This window comes from Schistocerca americana, chromosome 5 (assembly GCF_021461395.2).
Source record: "Schistocerca americana isolate TAMUIC-IGC-003095 chromosome 5, iqSchAmer2.1, whole genome shotgun sequence".
Lineage (NCBI taxonomy): Eukaryota > Metazoa > Arthropoda > Insecta > Orthoptera > Acrididae > Schistocerca > Schistocerca americana.
Window position 1 is genome coordinate 442448746 of NC_060123.1, and position 16856 is coordinate 442465601.

A 16856-nucleotide genomic window follows, 5' to 3' on the forward strand; every position below is an offset into this window, starting at 1 on the left:
GGGATCACCCTGGGCGCCAGTTGTGGCGTTTCTCCTGTCCACTCGTTTTTGTGTTTTTAGGGAGCGGGTGGTTCGTTAACCGCCTGACCTGTGGGAACCTGAGTGCTTCAAGACGCCGTTATAGATTCAGGGGGAAACCACACAAGAACGGAGCTTCAACTGTCATCTTCGTAATCATTCCGATTCTAATAATCGTTGGAAGTCTCGACCTGTTTCTTCACAGTCTGACTAATCAGAAAGGCCGAGGAGAAAGTGTCAAAACCGACCGTATGCAAAAATTAGCTGATATCGAAGAACAACGTCGCGACCATTGAGTAAGAAGAAACTGTCACTTCCTAGTAGTGAGTTTAAATCACAAATAAACTATAACAACTTGACGTGAGTTTCCAAGACGCTTATACAATATTACAGTGACTTCAACACAGGATCTTTTATTAATAACAAGTCACAAACCGTAACTGCAACACAACGATTTATATCTTGAACTCAATACATATTTACCGCCAGTCTTGTCCCTAGGTACCACACAGTCATTTAAGTTAATCAGGCACAATATAAATGAAATCTGGCTACACGCTGAATAGTTGCCGTACATAAGATCATATCGAACAGACCATAACAACTGACAATAATGTTTCATTCATTTTATCTGCAGCCGGCCTCGACGGGGAATCTAACTGGTCCCTCACACAGTGTCTACGGCGCTCTGAGGCACATGGACCCACAGAGCAAGCTGAGTTTCGGAAGGTGTCTGTTCGCGGAATACATGTTGGTTTTAACAGAGGAGATTTTCGTTCTCCAAAAATTTCATAATACCTGAGCACAACTACCACAGCGATGGATAGGTCACTGCATAGACGGCTATCAGATGCTCTTGCCCTAGACACCACTTTAACCAAATACGGCACTGTGGTATTTTTTTCCAGTGAAGGTAAGTAGGAGATCAAGTATTTTCTCCTTCTGATACTTGAGAAAGTTCTGGAACTGAAGAAGCGTAAATATTCTGCTGACATGTAGGGGCTTATGGCGGAAATGGTGGACAACCACGTAGATGTGTGACGAATGGCAAAGGACGCACACGTTGAGCATTTGTAATTCATATAAAAAGCTGTAAACGATATTAAGAAATTTGTGTTACAGTACATGACAAAATACGATTCTTACTCATAAATTAACTGCACCGTGTATTGGTTATTATGCTTGTTCTCATTTTGCATAATAAATCAAAATTGAGATATAAATTTCACAATTCACTAAAGTTAGAATTAGAACAGCGCCGCGCGGTTTGAGACACCATGTCACGGATTGCGCGGCCCCTCCCGCCAGAGTTTCGAGTCCTTCCTCGGGCAAATAAATATATGTGTGTGTGTGTGTGTGTGTGTGTGGTTCATAGCGTAAGTTACTTTAAGTAGTGTGTAAGTCTAGGGACCGATGACCTCAGCAGTTTGGTCCCTTAGAAATTCACACGCATTTGAACATTTAAAACAGCTCTTTTAGAGAAAAGTAATTGAAGGAGAAGACAGAAAGATGATGATCAGCTGGAAAGTTACAGTTGAAGAGGTGCTGAGAAGAGTACAGCAAGCCAGATCTATGTGGTGAGACAGCCAAAGAGGACTGACGAACTCGTAGTAGGACACATTTAGAAGCACAACATCATCACTAGAACTACGGCAGAAGGAGATACGAAGGAATCGTCTAGGATGACCAAGGATGTCATACATGCAGCAGATTGTGAGTGATGTGGGATGCATTACGAACGCGGAACGAAGAGGAAGGAAGATAGAGGACGAGAGTAGCGTACTGCACTGCAAACCAACATCAAGGTCGAACACTAGAGAGAGAGAGAGAGAGAGAGAGAGAGAGAGAAAATTGGAAGAGCTTCGATAAGAAGCCAGGACTTCCTGCATCCAAAGGACACACACACACACACACACACACACACACACTTGCATCGGTTTCAGAACATAATCTTAATGGATTATGGAAATTAAAAACTTTTTTCTTCAGGAAGTTAATACATTTATCCACAAAAACAAATCGCCTTATTACACTCTTCAATATCGTATTAGGTCTTCCTCAAATGTAATTCTAACATTTTATGTAAGTTACAGTTCAGGCTACCACTGTTTTTTCCCCAAAACGGTGTCTCTATATACGCTTAGAAATCGATTGTCTTGTCAGTACAGCATACTGCAAGTGTATCTATGGAGCAGTGTATCCATGAGCCCACACAGCACAACAGTGGGACACTGATGGGTATAAAATGAGGATCCGCACGGCCCCAAGCGTTAGGTGATGCGGTATCTTAGCCCCTAACGCAGCACTGCGCGTGGCACACTTTTCAGGGCGGGCTGAAAGATATACGGAAAGGGGAAATAGGGGAGCTCGTGAAGGCAGCAAGGGGTCGGAGAGGGGGTGCGGTCTGCGGAGGTAGGCCCTGCTTTCCGAGGCAGGGCTCCCCTGAAAGCGCCGGCGAAATGCATGAGCATCTCAAACGAAAAGAGGCCGGGAAAGACCATTTTCTTCACGCGGGGCTGCCTAGGAGTTCAAAGACGAGGGGGCCGACATCAAACGCCACTGGCAGAATAGCATTACGTCCACGTATGAGCACTAACGATGTTAGTTACTGCCAACAAATGCCAAAAATGGGAGGGGGGACTTAGAAAGAAACTAAGTGCCCATCACGTGCTCCGACAAAGACAGTGAAATAACAAAGCATACTGGACGTGTACAAGTTGTGGAAGAAATACGCGACCGTCATCCGCAAATTCCAATAATTCCAATCCCAAAGAAAGCAGGTGTTGACAGATGTGAAAATTACCGAACTATCAGTTTAATAAGTCACAACTGCAAAATACTAACGCGAATTCTTAACAGAAGAATGGAAAAACTAGTAGAAGCCGACCTCGGGGAAGATCAGTTTGGATTCCGTAGAAATGTTGGAACACGAGAGGCAATACTGACCCTACGACTCGTCTTAGAAGCTAGATTAAGGAAGGGCAAACCTACGTTTCTAGCATTTGTAGACTTAGAGAAAGCTTTTGACAATGTTGACTGGAATACTCTCTTTCAAATTCTGAAGGTGGCAGGGGTAAAATACAAGGAGCGGAAGGCTATTTACAATTTGTACAGAAACCAGATGGCAGTTATAAGAATCGAGGGGCATGAAAGGGAAGCAGTGGTTGGGAAGGGAGTGAGACAGGGTTGTAGCCTCTCCCCGATGTTATTGGCTCTGAGCACTATGGGACTCAACTGCTGAGGTCATTAGTCCCCTAGAACTTAGAACTAGTTAAACCTAAGTAACCTAAGGACATCACAAACATCCATGCCCGAGGCAGGATTCGAACCTGCGACCGTAGCGGTCTTGCGGTTCCAGACTGCAACGCCTTTAACCGCACGGCCACTTCGGCCGGCTCCCGATGTTATTCAATCTGTATATTGAGCAAGCAGTAAAGGAAACGAAAGAAAAATTCGGAGTACGTATTAAAATCCATGGAGAAGAAATAAAAACTTTGAGGTTCGCCGATGACATTGTAATTCTGTCAGAGTCAGCAAAGGACTTAGAAGAGCAGTTGAATGGAATGGACAGTGTCTTGAAAGGAGGATATAAGATGAACGTCAACAAAAGCAAAAAGAGGATAATGGAATGTAGTCAACTCGGGTGATGCTGAGGGAATTAGATTAGGAAATGAGACACTTAAAGTAGTAAAGGAGTTTTGCTATTTGGGGAGCAAAATAAGCAAAATAACTGATGATGGTCGAAGTGGAGAGGATATGAAGTGTAGACTGGCAATGGCAAGGAAAGCGTTTCTGAAGAAGAGAAATTTGTTAACATCGAGTATGCAGTGAAGTGTCAGGAAGTCATTTCTGAAAGTATTTGTATGCAGTGTAGCCATGTATTGAAGTGAAACATGGACGATAAATAGTTTGGACAAGAAGAGAATAGAAGCTTTTGAAATGTGGTGCTACAGAAGAAAGCTGAAGATTAGATGGGTAGATCACATAACTAATGAGGAAGTATTGAATAGAATTGGGGAGAAGAGAAGTTTGTGGCACAACTTGACTAGAAGAAGGGATCGGTTGGTAGGACATGTTCTGAGGCATCAAGGGATCACCAATTTAGTATTGCAGGGCAGCGTGGAGGGTAAAAATCGTAGAGGGAGACCAAGAGATGAATACACTAAGCAGATTCAGAAGGATGTAGGTTGCGGTAGGTACTGGGAGATGAAGAGGCTTGCGCACGATAGAGTAGCATGGAGAGCTGCATCAAACCAGTCTCAGGACTGAAGACCACAACAACAACAACATCCGCAAAACAACTGACGCATACAAAACAATACTATCTCCAGAACCACTTGAACAACTTGCACACTGATACCAGCCACCCACAAAGATACAGTATTTACGTGGTAGGTAGCAGCAAAATTCACTTGCAACGCAGAACCGGTTTTTTCTGCGTAGCCTATTGCTACCAGTAAGGTAAAGACAGCCGCAACCCGAAAGCTGCTTTAATAATCTCAGTAGATCTGTGGAATATTGTTGCTGAGTAATATGTCACGATACAAAGTACCGTTGCGTTAGGCTACAGCTGGTGCTGGTGCTTTGAAGAAGTTGATATTCAAACCACGTACTTAATGAGAAAGAAAACCCACCAAAAAAGATGTTTAACGCTTTATAATTCGGCGGCTCCATCCTCTGCTTCTAACGTAGAACGAAGTCTCATTTCATTGGCCACTGAAATGCCAGATTCTTTATTGAATTGGAACGTGGAATTCCACACAGTGACGTCACCAGTTCATCGTCCACGTGCTTTTGCACGTCGCGTGAGAGAAAGGCCTAGGCTATAGAAGAAGGTTCAAACATCCATGCAGGATGCAGGGACTATGCAGATACGAAAGGGCGTGCACAAAATAGACTCTCGTGAAGAACGCCACCAAAGCTGTATTCGGACTGACTGCAACAACAATATTCTTTACATGACGGGGACCTACTCTCAGTAAATAAATAGGATTCCGAGGGGTTCGCTTCTTCCTATGCAGGAGGAGGAATGTAGAGCCATATTAAAAACAGCATTATGGCACGGAATCACTTTTACAGAAATGTTGTGATAAGTTCGTGATGCTATAACACTAGGAAATTCGTTGATCAGCTAAACGACGTAAGAGAAGAAGTCGTTACGGAGGGTGTCCAGAACAGCTAGTTCCCGCTTTATGTCCACGCCCAGAGTGAACTTGAAGGTACTCCGGAACATGGCAGATACACGTCCCGCTCACAAGGACATCCTATCTTCCAGTAACTGACTGCCATCATACGTCACAGCAGTTCTCGGTTACGGCGACGAATGTGTTCAGGGTCTTAACATAATTAATGCGTTCCCTTTGGCTCCCAAATTCTGATTTTCGTAAATCGATTCCACAATAATGTTTCTGTTTGGTCATTTAAAGAATACAGTACTAAAGTTTGTTGGTGTCACTCATTCCTGCATCAAGAATTTATATATTCTTTTCAAAATTGAAATGGTTTTTTCTTGCTGCTATATAATATTTATATGCGTTCCAGATGTGTTTTGGCTTTTATATTAAAGGCATCTTCAACAGATTTTTTGTGGACTAAAATACTTTTGATTTAAAAGCTGTTGAACTGGCGTTGAACTATTTCGAATCTTTATCTTTTACATGAATAAAATGATACTGACAAATACTAGCCTATCTTGCCGAAATCAGCTTTCCCTCTGGTGGTAGGATAGACGGCACACTTCCGCTTCACGGTTGAAAAATTGGCACATACGTATTCACATTGAGATCTGTTCTCACCTAACGAAATACGAAGTATGAAAACTAAAAAACCAAAAGATTCGAGGTGACTATGTGGTGATTTTTCATATGTGATGTGGAAGTGCGGCATCTGACCGGTGACTAGGTGAGAGAAAATGGCGATTAGGGCACCACAGAAGAGAAACTTGTAAGGTACATTTTATTCATGTAAAGTTATGGTCTGATCTATTGTGAATCTATAAGTATCATTTACAGAAATAAAATTGTTTTATTCGAGACAAAAATCCACTAAGGATGACTCATGTTAATGTACGTACATATGTGTGACGTAAATTAATATTACACCACAGCAAGAAAAAGGCGTTTGAATTTATAAATCTAAACCACCAGTATTGATCCTGGTCCACTCTAATCGTGAATGGGTTGTCACAGTACATTACTACTTGCTATTTAAAAGTTTGGATAATTTGGGCGAGGTGATTTTCTGTGAAATGAGGGAAAAAGAGATACAATGAAGTCTGGCACTACAACACTGTCTTCATGCTTCAGAATGCTGTTCGTTAAATACTGCTGTATAAAAAGCTGAAGCAGAAAAGAAGGAAAGAAAAATAATAATGAAAGTCTTGGGATCAAAATATGAGAAAGGGAAAAGGAAACAGACGTAATAAAGAAGTTTTTCATAAACTAGAACGAACATCAGACACAATAAGGAAGACAACAGTTGTATTTCATGGGCACCTAAAACAGCTACATGAAATTACGATACATAATTTTTAACTTTTTTGGAAGAAACCCAAAAACTTCAATGACATGGATCAAAAAAGTTAAAGCAGACCTGAGAGAAAAGGAAATAACGGTGGAAGAAATACGAGAAAGAGAAAAGTTCAGAGCAAAAATAAAAATTCTCAAGAGCCTCCGGGAGAAAACAAAAAGACAGGCGCAGTATGGACAGCAGAAAGAATAGGAAAACATAGATAAATAATGAAAAACTACTGGAAAGAAAATAAGAAAGAATGGAGACAAGTTATTTCATGTGGTCCTTAGCAGGTCAAAGCAATAAAAGGAAAGTTTGACAGTAGCAAAACCAACTGACTAGTAACGACGATACATCCTGCTATTCTCTCTCTCTCTCTCTCTCTCTCTCTCTCTCTCTCTCTGTGTGTGTGTGTGTGTGTGTGTGTGTGTGTGTGTGTGTGTGTGTGTGGCAAAGGATTTCGTACAATACAAAATCACTGGCTTGTGGGAAAACATTCGCAACTTCTGTGCACTGTAGTAGGAATGCGTTGACTTATTTCGAAGTTTTCTAGCCATTCCAGGTGTCGAAAATGTTGGAGTGCAATGATGTAACACCAATGACGATTTTTCCCTTTTTTCCACAATACATGTGACCTTGCTGGATGTGAATAAGATTTTAAAAGTCTTTTTGGACAATCTCGTCGACGTCCTCTTCTTCACGAATTCGAATTCACTGACATCCATAAGGAAACAGTACTTACTCTTTATTGAAAATAATATAAAGGAACAGACAATCTCACTTAATCCGTCAAACGAGATCGAAACAGCTGAGTTACGGGCACCAGTCGTGTAAAATTATTTACGACCGCGAAAACGATATTTTATCGGGGTATCTAAAGCTATTCAGGTACCACATGTAAACACGGTAACGAAAATCGGTTTCCGAAATTCTTTTTTCGTATACGGCAAGTTGTGTAACATGTAAATATGGTGACTGACTGTGGTGATGGCAGCCTACCGATGGGGCACGCTATCCTGAAATACGCCTTCGCTTCCAGCGCCTACATGATGGGAGATATTCGGAAGCGTTGAGAGCACTCACACACGGCGATTCGGTCGAAGCGGGACGACAGATTGCCTGCTCCGTTATGCTAGCGCACTCTCCGCAAAAATCGGTTCAGCTTCGACTACTAAATGTGTAACGTCCATCTCTCCAGCCATCTAGAAGAATACGACGCCTTCTAGCTACCGTACAAGACACACGACTCTGTTCACGTGGAACGTATAACATTCTTTGTGAGTGCAGCAGATCTTATACCGGAGCGACACATCGCTGCGTGTTGCAGCAAGGTCAAACTCTGACAGAAAGAATGGGCAGCCCTTGCGCGGTGTAACTTCACAGTTGACAAATTATTATTCTGGTGCAAAGAGGGTTGCATCTAGCTAATTTCTGTATCTACCTCTACACTCGGCAACCACATTACGGTGAGTGGAGGAGAATACTTCGTACACCACTATCACTTCTGGCCTCCACTGTTCCAGTCTCGAATGGTCCGAGACACGAACAATAATGTTGGTAAGACTCCGCGTGAGGTCATCTCTCTCTCTAATTTTACCTCTATGGTCCTCCACGTTGTAGGAACGCACGCTCTCCGAATTTTAACAGTAAACCACGAAGTGATGCAGAGTGCCTCTCTTGTAGCGTCTTCCACTGAAGATGACTGAGTATCTCCGTAACAGTTTCGCGGCCTTGTAAATGAACTTGAAACGAAATGCGCTGTTGTTCTTTGTATCTTCTCTGTTTTCTCTGTCAGTCGTGTCTGATACAGATCGCATAATGAGGAGCAAAAGGGTCTTATAATCTACCTTCTTTGTGTGGGGGGGGGGGGGGGGGGGGGAATACGCTTCCTGGCCAGCGATGACTGCTACCGCCATGCATGAGCGCTGCTCAGTTGCCACTGGAGTACTAGTTTACTACGTATTCCTCGTGTTTTACTCTTCCTACTAACATTTACTGATAAAACGAATATCACGCTAGACTAACTTAGTATTGCTCAATCCAACAGGCGGGTAAAATTTCGCTTTAAAAATCATTTTGTTTGTAAAGGGAAACAAACCAATGCTTTCCATCGACAGTGGGAGTCGCGTAAAGACGTTTTGAGCAATATTTGTTCTGGCTGACCCCAGCTACACACTACTGCAAATAGCTGGCGAAATACCAAAGAAAAGGCCCCTGACGGCTCTTAGGTGAGACAGCCGGTACATATTGAGTGTAATGGTCCTAAAAACTCTCCTGGGATACGCCCGAAGTTAAATTCCACGTCTAGAGATTTCTCTTCGTTAAGAACGACATGCTGTGTACTGTTTGCTAGAATCTCTTCAGTACAATGACACAGCTGGGATGATAATCCGTACGCTCGTATTTTGTTCACTAGGCGGCAGTGTGGAAATGTCTCTAAACTCTCCCGAAAGTCACGGAACATGGCATCTACCCGGGTGCCGATATCTACTGCTTTCTGTGTCTCGTGAACGAACAGAGCGAGCCGAGTTTCACAAGATCGTTGTTTTTAGAATCTTTCTTGATTCCTACAGAGGGTGTTTACGGTGTCCATATATATCATAATACAGGATCCATAATTCTATAACACCTTGACGTCAGTGATATAGGACTACGGTTTTGTGAGTCTGTCCGACGACGCTTCTTGAAAATAGGAATGATATGCGGTTTTTTTCTAATCATTAGGAATGCTTCGCTCCTCCGGCGACTTGTACATTGCTGCTAGAAGGGAACAAATTATTCGCATCCTCTATTTAGACCGGTATAGGTATATCCCATTAGGCCCAGCGCTCCTTTCTCCGTAGACCGATTTAAGTTTTCTTTCCTGTGTACACTTATTTAGATATTTGTCATTATGAAATGATGCACAGAAGTTAAAGTTTTACGCTTCACAGAACGTACAATTGAAGAAGTCTCTGACTAAAGGACTAAGAATTACATACAGAGCGAGACTTACCATATAAATACCGCAGAGTAATAATCTGTGGGAGTATGAATGCTAATTGTGCCGCAAGCGCAGTTGTACGTACAGAAAATGGTAAGCTTCGGACTGCTGGTAGGAGAGTGCGAAGCTAACAGTTTTGCCTACGAAGGAGACGGCTTACTAAGCGCTGGTACTGACCACAGAGAAAAGCTGTTCCAGTGTGTGAGATCAACATCAGATGGGCTCTACAAGGTGCATATTAGTCACAAATCGGTCCACCCACACGAGTTCGTTGAGCTCTTAAAATACGTAACGAACAACGGCCACTTGCTTATCCACGACGTAGCATTTTACTCCTTCCGTCAAGTAAGAAAGGGCATCCCGTCGACGACGAGGTCGTTAGATACCGAGTTGAAGCTCGGACTGGGGAACGATACGTGAAGAACTGTGCATCAACACATCGTAAACATTTTAGGGAAAACACAGTACTCATGGACAAAGAGCAATACATCACAAAAACCAAGGAATACATAAACACCAACGCCATACAAAAACTGAAGTCAGATCCAACTACCCGATTCCAGGCAAATGTGAAACGAACACTGAAAAACATTGAACACGCACTCACAGACAAACAGAAACACCACTTAACACAGAATAACCCACAAGCACCAACACTCCGCAGTCAACCGAAAGTACATAAAGACGGAATGCCAATGAGAGCTGTTATCAACTTCAAGAAAGCCCCAACATACAACGCCTCCAAAAGTTAGTTACAAAACACTATAAAGTAGAAAACAACAGAACAGTGATAAACACAGGAAACATACAGAACATACAGGTACCACACACAGCATCACTGATTTCATTCGATATAGAAAATATGTATACCTCCATCCCTATCACAGAAACAATAGAAATCATAGAACAAAATCTCTCATCCCACAGCAACCTCACCACAGACGCAATAAAAGAAATAACAGATATGCTCAGACTGACAACTGAACAAAACTACTTTCAGTTTGAGAAAGAATATTATCTACAAACTGATGGACTGCCCATGGGATCCCCAATATCAAGGAACACTAGCAAACATTTTCATCAGTCACCTAGAAAATCAGATATTTGATAAGATAACCACAAATGAAAGTTTCAAAATCGTATATTGGTACAGATACGTGGATGACATTATTTGTCTGGTGGATGAGCCAAGTGAAAAAATAGATGAACTCCATTCAGAAATAAACAAAGCTCATCAGAACATAAAATTCACACTTGAAAAAGAAAAAGAAAATCAAATAAATTTTCTTGACATTAGAATTAAAAAAGAAAATGGTAAACATACATTTAACATCTTTAGAAAACCGACAGCCACAGACACAATAATACATTCCACATCCAACCACCCCCACAGCCAGAAACTTGCAGCACTAAGACACATGTTACATAGATTAAACAGAATCCCACTCAGCAAGAGAAACTATGAACAAGAAATGAGTACAATCATACAAATAGCTAGGAACAACGGGTATGACACACATGTGGTAGACAAACTCAATCAAAAAATAAAAACACAAATAAAAAACAAACAACAGTTCCACAATACAAAAGAACTCACAAGCTGAAAACTTACAAACACACTCAACAAACACACACAATGACAACACCACACAGAAAAGAACCAGATGGTACACCATGACCTACACACAAAACTAACACACAGCGTTGCAAACATCCTAAAGAGACAGGGCTTCAAAATAGCATACAAGCCTGGGCAAACCCTTCAATCACACCTAAGCCAGCCAGCTACCAAGAGGGACAAATTCCAACAATCAGAAATATATAAACTTGAATGTCAAAGTTGTGATGCAATATACATAGGCATGACATGCAGGAATTTTGAAACAAGATACGAAGAACATATCAGATGTTGGAAGTATGAAACAAACCATTCCACATTTGCAGAGCATTTAAAACACTACAACCATCATTCTACAAACATGGAACAAGAAATGAAAATAATGAGAATAAGCAACCATGACAAACATCTTATACAAATGCAAGAAAACTTCCACATCCAGAAAGCCATAGCAGAAAACAAACATGTGATAAATGAACAAACACACATCAGCACAGGCTCCCTACTACACTTAATAAAGCAAATGATAACATAAAACAAAAACAAAAAAACTCTTCCCCACACCATCTGGACACACACACACACACACACACACACACACACACACACACACACACACAGCCAAAAAAAATAAAAATTATACAACACCAAAATACACACACACACACACACACACACACACACACACACAAATACACGCACGAACAGACCACAGATACTCCAATAGTTACACTCATAAGTTTGGCAAAAACATTTGACAGTCGGCAACAGAAACCAAAGCATTGCATTAAAACAAGCGTTCAGTGCGTAGTGCTGTGGAATGTGGAAAAAACCGCAAATTGGCGTTCATAAGAAGAAGAACAACACCAAAATTGCAACAGGAACGTAATATGTAAGAAATTGTCCACGCAACCTGTAAGTACAGTTCAAAACATTACTACTTAATAGGAAATACCAACCACCAGAACTGTTTATAACCTATACGCACAATGACAAAAATATAAATAATATAGCTAACATATGTACATATTCCAGGCCACTGATGATGCCTTGCAGAAAATAAAGGCGAAACGCTTATGGCACTAAAATTGTGTTTTATTCAGTTGCTGTCAGACGGTCCATAAGTAAAAATTATCAATATACCGTAATATTACACGCAACTGAGGAAGACAGGACTATAAAAGTTGAAAACACATAAAACCTAACCTGGATGGAGAAGTAGTAATGCGAATATTTTGATTCGTCACAACAAAGCTGGACATGTGATAGTGTGGCGATGTTAGGTGTGTGTATAATAACTGCCAATGATATGAACGAGGCAGATGCAGAGGAGAGGCATGTGTCTATTTTGGCGACAAGTGGATCTTGTTCGTGTATTTGGGAGGAAATTTGTGCAATAGCCGCTTCTTGGGATGGCGTAGTCCATGGAATTCAAATACACTGTGCAACAGAATTGAAGGATCACTTTTTTGAAAACCCGTAATTGTATTACGTGGCGTCTGTAATTGTGAAATTTGGCCCAGAGGTGCCTGTAACCTACCTCTGTAATGGTGCAAAAGCATGGTGCCCTGCGATGTCACCCTTGGACATGGCGGAGCTTCAAAAAGCAAGATGTCCACACATGTGAAAAGAAGGCCACAGTTCAGAGGTTGAGCCCCTCTTACTCACATTTCACCCCTTCGTTTGACGCCTCAGAACCGCGACGTCCAGCGTTGAAATCACGCGGTTTTGTTATGAGTGGAAAACATTTCAGACTCACTGCCGCTCAGAATCGACACGAGAGCCTCAAGCTGTGACATACAGGGCGTCAATCACACCACCTCTTTCCTTGGGACGTTGATTTCCATACAGTTCGCAATGAGACGAACGAGAGGACGACGTTATTGTCAACTTTTTATGCTGTTGACACCTCCTGGACGATTCAGTCTTTCTCAAAGGACATCACGGGGCTGCGACCCCACTGAACGTGTTCTCACCCCTCTGGAGTGCAGTGAGACCACAATTTTTGCCCTGGTGTACAGTGTGGAACCACTACGGACCGCACAAAACAATTCGACGAAATTTGAACGAAATCTGAAGCAGAAAAGGGTGCTCATGTTTTTCCACTACTACTGTTTCACACCATCCTGTGGCATTATCTCAGAGGGGTGCAACAATGACACTTGCGTAAATGAAATGGCAAAGAGTCCAGTTTGGCAAAACACTCGGTGGTGACCATCCATATTTATTGAGAATTTTAAAAATGTGTCTTTAGAGAGAAGTCTGGCGAAGTAGCCTTAGTCGCCTGCAGGCAGGCAACTGGCTTTCGAGGTATGTCAAGTGGTAGCCTAACTGCAGGTGCCTATGGCTGCTTCACAGGTTCTCTCTGTAGAGGCACATTTTTAAAACTCTCAATAAATGTAGACAGATGCCACTACGGGTTTTGCCGAACTGGGGGTTCTTAGAGGGACCCATCGCCATTCTATTAACACATGTGTCAAGGTCTCACTCTTCTATGATCATACTACAGGAGGGGGTGAAACATGAGGCGCTGAAGAAACACGAGCACCATTTGCTACTTCAGATCAAATTCAGATTTCGTTGAATGGTTTTGAACTGTCTCTACTGGTATCAAAATACAGATTCTGTTTGCTGTGTAGTCCCCATAGACAAACAAGGACTTACTGTCTATCTATACTGCTGGGTTATTACCAGATTTGTAGAGAAATTCCATCACTTCATACTGGCGTATGAAGGTGTCATGTTGATCATCTGTGTTGGCTTACCTGCAACAACAGAAAACAAAAATTAGCGAATATATATCAAGGGATTCTACTTACACAATTTTATTTACCTCGTACCCATAATATGCTAGTTACAGAGAACTACACATTACTAACTCTAATTAAATGAATTTTTCTTGTTGTTTGAAATGTATATGTGTAACAACAGATATCTCTTATGTAATCTGAAGTCTCACACTAGGTTTTGTCATATGTATGTGAGGGCTAATCTCAGGAACTACTGTAGGGATTTTGATTCGGTTTTCACTACTAGATAGACTCATTCACGAGGAAGCTTTGTGTACATAGTCTATTACCTCTACGACAGAAAGGTCTTCCAGCTGTAAATACAATGGTCTGCAAAACGTAAGGACGATAGTAACTTTGGGATGACGTGTAACTGCAAAGTAATATAGCTCCGTGAAACTTGGATCAAATATAGAAAGAACTGCTACAGCATAGTACAGAAGCCAATTGAAAGAAGTATGCAATGAGACGAACAGAAATGATACTTTTATTCAAAGATAATAACTGCACGGAAATGACCACTATTTGTGATGGCACCTTCTGCACTACAAAATGGGCGATACGGTTCTTAATACGGTGTGTGATCACCACGAACGGCAATGCATTCTTTGCAATGTGCTCTCACGCAGGCCACAAAGTTGACAGGGAGTTCTCGTGGTACGGCGTTTCATTACTTCTCCAGCGCCCGGTCGTGGAGGCCGAGCGGTTCTAGGCGCTTCAGTCTGGAACCGGGCGACCGCTACGGTCGCAGGTTCGAATCGTGCCACGGCCATTGATGTGTGTGGTGTCCTTGGGTTAGTTAGGTTTAAGTAGTTCTAAGTTTTAGGCGAGTGATGAGCTCAGAAGTTAAGTCCCATAGCTCTCAGAGCCATTTGAACCATTCCTTCTCCAGCGCGGCTGACTACGGCTGGATGGTCGCTGGGGGACGTGGACGTACTGCAATAGGCCTCCCCAAGGAATTCCATACGTTCTCAATGGTATTTAAGTCGAGGGGAACGGGCAGGCCAGTCCATTCGACGAATATTCTTTCCAAACAATCCTGCCCGAGGAACATCCGCAACTGAGCATTATACCAGAGGTTGAAAATACCTCTACAGTTGTAAGGTTCTTTTTATTTAACACACGACCGGTTTCGGGCTCTTATACGCCTATCTTCAGGTGTCGTAACTCGGTGCTGTGACCCCGAGTGGAGCGGTGGGCGTGTACAACACGCGGTGTGCTACCAACGAGCGCAGAGCATGCTTACAGATGTAGCGTTATTTTCAACCTCTGGGAATATTCTCTCGTTCCATAAGCTGCTCCACCTGCGCTGTTCTATGCGGTCGCGCATTGTCATCCATGAAAAACTGGCAAAGTGCGAGTAGGGCAGCCGCACTGAGGGTTGCGTACAAACTTACACTACTGGCCATTAAAATTGCTACACCACGAAGATGACGCGCTACAGACCCAAATTTTAACCGACAGGAAGAAGCTGCTGTGATATGGAAATGATTAGTTTTTCAGAGCATTCACACACAGTTGGCGCCGGTGGCGAAACCTACAACGTGCTGACATGAGGAAAGTTTCCAACCGATTTCTCGTACATAAACAGCAGTTGACCGGCGTTGCCTGGTGAAACGTTGTTGTGATGCCTCTGTAAGGAGGAGAAATGCGTACCATCACGTTTCCGACTTTGATACAGGTCGGATTGTAGCCTATCGCGATTGCGATTTATCGTATCGCGACATTGCTGCTCACGTTGGTCGAGATCCAATGACTGTTAGCAGAATATGGAATCGGTGGGTTAAGGACGCTAATACGAAACGTCGTGCTGGATCCCAACGGCCTCGTAACACTAGCAGTCGAGATGACAGGTATCTTATCCGCATGGGTGTAACGGATCGTGCAGCCACGTCTCGATCCCTGAGTCAACAGATGGGGACGTTTGCAAGACAACAACCATCTGCACGAACAGTTCGACGACGTTTGCAGCAGCAGGGACTATCAGCTCGCAAACCGTGGCTGCGGTTACCCGTGACGCTGCATCACAGACAGAAGCGCCTGCGGTGGTGTACTCAAACGAGGAACCTGGATGCACGAATGGCAAAACGTCATTTCTTCGGATAAATCCAGGTTCTGTTCACAGCATCATGATGGTCGCCTCCGTGTTTGGCGACATCGCGGTGAACGCACATTGGAAGCGTGTATTCGTCATCGCCATACTGGCGTATCACCCGGCGTGATAGTATGGGGTGCCGTTGGTTACACGTCTCGGTCGCCTCTTGTTCGCATTGACGGCACTTTGAACAGTGGACGCTACATTTCATATAATACACGACCGCCTGTTGCAGGTCCTGTACGGGTCTTTCTGGATACAGAAAATGTTCGGCTGCTGCCCTGGCCAACACATTCTCCAGATCTCTCACCAATTGAAAAAGTCTGGTCATTGGCGGCCGAGCAACTGACTCGTCACAATTGGGAAGTACTGTATAGGTTTCGATGAGCGAGTTTGCGAGTATCAAAATATGTGACATAAATGGTCGCATCTTTGCATTGGCTTAGAAGCTTCGACGTCTTACACCGCCAAGGGACCGTAGCCATTAGTATGTGGCATGAATATCGACTTCAAACGTCCCTTCGTTGGTGAGAAAAAGGGCTCTTAACAGTGGGACAGATAGACAGACAACGGACAACGAAGCGATCCTATAACGGTTCCGTTTTTATCAACTGAAGTGCGGTACGCTAAGATGAATTCAAGAGCGAATACATCCCTGATAAAACGTATACGAGGTCAGGTAAGAGTACAGTGTTAGAATGAAGTTGATCGTGGAGTGTACTATGTTCAACATTATGCCTCCCACTTCATCCCCCTGGATCACCAAAACCACCATGTTCGACAATGCTCGACGTACCCTCATATGTTGGGGGATTGAGGGGTGTGAGGTTTCAACACACAACA

General features: G+C 42.9%; 1 protein-coding gene across 2 annotated transcripts in view; it reads right to left on the reverse strand.

The window, feature by feature from the left end:
• LOC124615370 (semaphorin-1A) overlaps positions 1 to 16856 on the reverse strand; it is a 911857-nt gene that overhangs the window by 372523 nt on the left and 522478 nt on the right. The gene's annotated exons all lie outside the window — the stretch shown is intronic.